Here is a 6256-nt window from a genome sequence, read left to right on the forward strand (position 1 = left end):
TCGGATGCACTGAAGTAAGGGAAAGCTAAGCGTCCGTTGTGCGTTGCGATCTATGTGATCAACGCAACGTATTTGATTCGTTGGGCACCTTGATCTGATGGAACCTAGAGAAGATTTACACCACTGCACCTCAACCACTTGTGCATTATTTTTTTAAGATGAATGTTGTCTTGTATGAACTAAGTTGCACTCCTGAATCCCATTTAAGTAGGATTATTCTGACTGTATGAAAATGCAATGATATTGTAAGTAGGCTGTTTAGGTTTTTATGTTGGTAAGCCGTAATTTTTCCCGAGGACATGCAGCTTTACTGTATGATAAAATGATGATGGCGTCCTCTTGGGTAAAATATTCCGGAGGTAAAATAGTCCCCCATTCGGATCTCCGGGCGGGGACTACTCAAGAGGACGTCATTATCAGGAGAAAGAAAACTGGCATTCTACGGATCGGAGCGTGGAATGTCAGATCCCTTAATCGGGCAGGTAGGTTAGAAAATTTAAAAAGGGAAATGGATAGGTTAAAGTTAGATATAGTGGAAATTAGTGAAGTTCGGTGGCAGGAGGAACAAGACTTATGGTCAGGTGATTACAGGGTTATAAATACAAAATCAAATGGGGGTAATGCAGGAGTAGGTTTAATAACGAATAAAAAAATAGGAGTGCGGGTTAGCTACTATAAACAGCATAGTGAACGCATTATTGTGGCCAAGATAGACACAAAGCCCATGCCTACTACAGTAGTACAAGTTTATATGCCAACTAGCTCTGCAGATGATGAAGAAATTGATGAAATGTATGACGAGATAAAAGAAATTATTCAGGTAGTGAAGGGAGACGAAAATTTAATAGTCATGGGTGACTGGAATTCGTCAGTAGGAAAAGGGAGAGAAGGAAACATAGTAGGTGAATATGGATTGGGGGGAAGAAATGAAAGAGGAAGCCGCCTTGTAGAATTTTGCACAGAGCATAACTTAATCATAGCTAACACTTGGTTCAAGAATCATAAAAGAAGGTTGTATACCTGGAAGAATCCTGGAGATACTAATAGGTATCAGATAGATTATATAATGGTAAGACAGAGATTTAGAAACGAGGTTTTAAATTGTAAGACATTTCCAGGGGCAGATGTGGATTCTGACCACAATCTATTGGTTATGAACTGCAGATTGAAACTGAAGAAACTGCAAAGAGGTGGGAATTTAAGGAGATGGGACCTGGATAAACTGAAAGAACCAGAGGTTGTACAGAGTTTCAGGGAGAGCATAAGGGAACAATTGACAGGAATGGGGGAAAGAAATACAGTAGAAGAAGAATGGGTAGCTCTGAGGGATGAAGTAGTGAAGGCAGCAGAGGATCAAGTAGGTAAAAAGACGAGGGCTAATAGAAATCCTTCGGTAACAGAAGAAATATTGAATTTAATTGATGAAAGGAGAAAATATAAAAATGCAGTAAATGAAGCAGGCAAAAGGGAATACAAACGTCTCAAAAATTAGATCGACAGGAAGTGCAAAATGGCTAAGCAGGGATGGCTAGAGGACAAATGTAAGGATGTAGAGGCTTGTCTCACTAGGGGTAAAATAGATACTGCCTACAGGAAAATTAAAGAGACCTTTGGAGACAAGAGAACCACTTGTATGAATATCAAGAGCTCAGATGGCAACCCAGTTCTAAGCAAAGAAGGGAAGGCAGAAAGGTGGAAGGAGTATATAGAGGGTTTATACAAGGGCGATGTACTTGAGGACAGTATTATGGCAATGGAAGAGGATGTAGATGAAGATGAAATGGGAGATAAGATACTGCGTGAAGAGTTTGACAGAGCACTGAAAGACCTGAGTCGAAACAAGGCCCCGGGAGTAGACAACATTCCATTAGAACTACTGATGGCCTTGGGAGAGCCAGTCATGACAAAACTCTACCATCTGGTGAGCAAGATGTATGAGACAGGCGAAATACCCACAGACTTCAAGAAGAATATAATAATTCCAATACCAAAGAAAGCAGGTGATGACAGATGTGAAAATTACCGAACTATCAGTTTAATAAGTCACAGCTGCAAAATACTAACGCGAATTCTTTACAGACGAATGGAAAAACTGGTAGAAGCCGACCTCGGGGAAGATCAGTTTGGATTCCGTAGAAATGTTGGAACACGTGAGGCAATACTAACCTTACGACTTATCTTAGAAGAAAGATTAAGAAAAGGCAAACCTACGTTTCTAGCATTTGTAGACTTAGAGAAAGCTTCTGACAACGTTAACTGGAATACTCTCTTTCAAATTCCGAAGGTGGCAGGGGTAAAATACAGGGAGCGAAAGGCTATTTACAATTTGTACAGAAACCAGATGGCAGTTATAAGAGTCGAGGGGCATGAAAGGGAAGCAGTGGTTGGGAAAGGAGTGAGACAGGGTTGTAGCCTCTCCCCGATGTTATTCAATCTGTATATTGAACAAGCAGTAAAGGAAACAAAAGAAAAATTCGGAGTAGGTATTAAAATTCATGGAGAAGAAGTAAAAACTTTGAGGATCGCCGATGACATTGTAATTCTGTCAGAGACAGCAAAGGACTTGGAAGAGCAGTTGAACGGAATGGACAGTGTCTTGAAAGGAGGATATAAGATGAACATCAACAAAAGCAAAACGAGGATAATGGAATGTAGTCAAATTAAATCGGGTGATGCTGAGGGGATTAGATTAGGAAATGAGACACTTAAAGTAGTAAAGGAGTTTTGCTATTTAGGGAGTAAAATAACTGATGATGGTCGAAGTAGAGAGGATATAAAATGTAGACTGGCAATGGCAAGGAAAGCGTTTCTGAAGAAGAGAAATTTGTTAACATCGAGTATAGATTTAAGTGTCAGGAAGTCGTTTCTGAAAGTATTTGTATGGAGTGTAGCCATGTATGGAAGTGAAACATGGACGATAACCAGTTTGGACAAGAAGAGAATAGAAGCTTTCGAAATGTGGTGCTACAGAAGAATGCTGAAGATAAGGTGGGTAGATCACGTAACTAATGAGGAGGTATTGAATAGGATTGGGGAGATGAGAAGTTTGTGGCACAACTTGACCAGAAGAAGGGATCGGTTGGTAGGACATGTTTTGAGGCATCAAGGGATCACAAATTTAGCATTGGAGGGCAGCGTGGAGGGTAAAAATCGTAGAGGGAGACCAAGAGATCAATACACTAAGCAGATTCAGAAGGATGTAGGTTGCAGTAGGTACTGGGAGATGAAGAAGCTTGCACAGGATAGAGTAGCATGGAGAGCTGCATCAAACCAGTCTCAGGACTGAAGACCACAACAACAACAACGCCACGTAGCGCTCTGTATGAAAATCACTGGCTGTGCTGTGTGCAGTCTGTGGCTGGTTGGCATTGTTGGAATATTCACTATAGTAGCGTTGGGCAGTTGGATGTGAACAGCGCGTAGCCCTGTGCAGTTGGAGGTGAGCTGCCAGCAGTGGTGGATGTGGGGACAGAGATGGCGGAGTTTTGAGAGCGGATGATCTGGACGTGTGTCCATCAGAGACAGTAAATTTGTAAGACTGAATGTCATGAACTGATATTTTGAACACTATTAAGGTAAATACATTGTTTGTTCTCTATCAAAATCTTTCATTTGCTAACTATGCCTATCAGTAGTTAGTGTCTTCAGTTCGAGTAACGAAGATTTTTGTGAGGTAAGTGATTCATGAAAGGTATAGGTTATTGTTAGTCAGGGTCATCCTTTTGTAGAGATGATTGAAAGTCAGATTGCGTTGCGCTAAAAATATTGTGTGTCAGTTTAGTGTTGATCAGAATAAGTGAAGAGCGAAATGTCTGAGTACGTTCGGTTCTGCTCAGCTGTTTGAAAATCAAATATCGTAAGGGGTTTATCAGCACAATCATTCATAAATTTTTCTTAAGGTAGGTTACAATATGATGAAAGAGACTGCCGACATTTCGTCTGCTGTTGGGTGCAGCCTACTAGAGGACAGCTGTGTGAATGAATTACGTCTCCTTAGTATTCCGACCAGTGAATCTCAGGTCGACAGCAGCTTGCCCTACAACTAGATTTGTGCTGTTGTTTCAGAGTGCTCTCAATTTGAGTAGCGTGTTCAGAGAGGAGCTAGCTTTTGTGACCAGCTGAAGAGTCTCTGTTTTTGCAGCAAGTACTGAAGAACCAATTTTTTCACGTCAGGTTTCCATGCTTCAAGGCCTTTTTACTGCCAATTTTACCTTGCAGATATATACCTGTACGTAAAGGTGGATTCTTGCACACAAAGGCTCCATTGTAAAGAATATCGCTGTCTTAGCAATAATATGTAATTTATTAATGCCAGTACTTAATGAGCCACAAAAAATGGGTAAAATATCTATATTCCTAAGAACGTAATATCTTGATTGCCTCAGGGAAATGCATAAACTAATAATCAAATTACCTTACTTAATAGCTAATAAAGCTTTTCAATTAATTTTTGTGTTTCGTCACTCCCTCTACTTAATTCAAGATACTGTGTAGTATATCCATGAGGACTGACACGCACTTTGGACTAAAATAACAATGAAAAGTGCGAGTGGGTTAAGTACGCCATAGCTATAATCTCCGTAATGTCACAAGCCACGCCTCCTTATCCATCCCGTAGCAAGCTAAATCCCCTTATCCATGATATCTCAAACCAAGAGGGCAGTAAACCATCTTCCTCTCCTCCAATCACAGTCCAGTATTTCACCATGAAAGAGCCAGTCATGGTGCAGTATTTTAATCGCCATTAAAATTATCAAGCCACGCAGTTTGTATCGACGACTTTCAACAATATACACTATTTCCATACTGGAATCGAACGTAATTATATAAAAAATTACGTACAATGTGAACTTGTAGTATTCCTGCATCAAAAATACCTTAGGAAAACACGCACACACACATACACACACACACACACACACACACACACACACACACACACACACATACACCGGAAGTCTATGCCAAGAAGCTACAAGTTAATCATGTTAATCTGCACTAGTGAATGTCAAAAGTCCGATCTCTGCACTATAAATATGGTGTAAGGCACAACAGACCCTCATTTTAAATATTCCCCACATTTAAATTATTCTACGGTACTTGTCAAATATCACAATGTTGATTCAGCATCTAGAATGTCTACAAAAATATGTCAGGGGCACAAAAAATTCAGTGTTTATATGAAGTATCACAATGTTAACACATGCACACGCAGACGCCCACGCACACACACACATACACACACACACACACACACACACACATATGATTCAAAATTGGTGCCTAAAATCTAAACCTCAAATGAAGTGCCCCAACGCATGTCTGTACCTAAAACGGCTACAGCCGGCCTGAGTGGCCGAGCGGTTCTAGGCGCTTCAGTCTGGAACCGCGGGACCGCTGCGGTCGCAGGTTCGAATCCTGCCTCGGGCATCGATGTGTGAGATGTCCTTAGGTTAGTTAGGTTTAAGTAATTCTACGTTCTAGGGGAATGATGACCTCATCTGTTAAGTCCCATAGTGCTCAGAGCCATTTCATTTCAATTAAAACGGCTACAGATCACTTGTGGCTGAAAAATAACATCCAAAACACACAGAAAGCACTGATTTTAGACTTAAATTTGGCGATACAGTATAAGTAACCTAACGAGGCTTGTAACTGCATTGATGGAAATGCTATGCTAAGCAGGCAAACGCACAAGTAAACAGACGGTCTGAATGTTACTGGAAGAATGCAATTATTTCCACTGGACCATCAAAATAATGTAGTGTCACTATCTAGTTTTGGTAGAACTGGAACTATTTGTAAGGAATTATGATGTAGCATTCAGTCAGTAGTTATATTGTGGCATCATATGACTCATTGCAACATGCACACAAAAGAATTGCAAAGTTGGCTAGCTGCATTTAGCGGAAAACTTCACCATCAAGCGATAACGTCTGGAGCAGTGAAAACAGTGTCTCGACACCAGTGCACGACTCGTTATGAGCTACACGACTGTGTGAGGTTTTAGCGTAACAAGTGCATGACAGGGCCATACAAATAGAGTGGATTTACAGGCAGAGGGGCATTGCCACCATGGCCCAGGGGCACGCCAGACGACGAGAAAACTGGGTCAAATGGTTCAAATGGCTCTGAGCATTATGGGACTTAACTTCTGAGGTCAATAGTCCCCTAGAACTTAGAACTACTTAGACCTAACTAACCTAAGGACATCACACACATCCATGCCCGAGGCAGGATTCGAACCTGCGACCGT

At 41.0% G+C, this 6256-nt stretch overlaps 1 non-coding gene across 1 annotated transcript; it reads left to right on the plus strand.

Annotated features, from left to right (window-relative positions):
- Positions 1-5346: 5346 nt before the first annotated feature.
- Positions 5347-5430, plus strand: Trnas-gga (transfer RNA serine (anticodon GGA)). The gene is given in 2 exon segments: positions 5347-5386; positions 5396-5430. It is a non-coding gene; the product is annotated as a tRNA-Ser (tRNA).
- The last annotated feature ends 826 nt before the right edge of the window (positions 5431-6256 follow it).

This window comes from Schistocerca nitens, chromosome 4 (genome assembly GCF_023898315.1).
Source record: "Schistocerca nitens isolate TAMUIC-IGC-003100 chromosome 4, iqSchNite1.1, whole genome shotgun sequence".
Classification (NCBI taxonomy): domain Eukaryota; kingdom Metazoa; phylum Arthropoda; class Insecta; order Orthoptera; family Acrididae; genus Schistocerca; species Schistocerca nitens.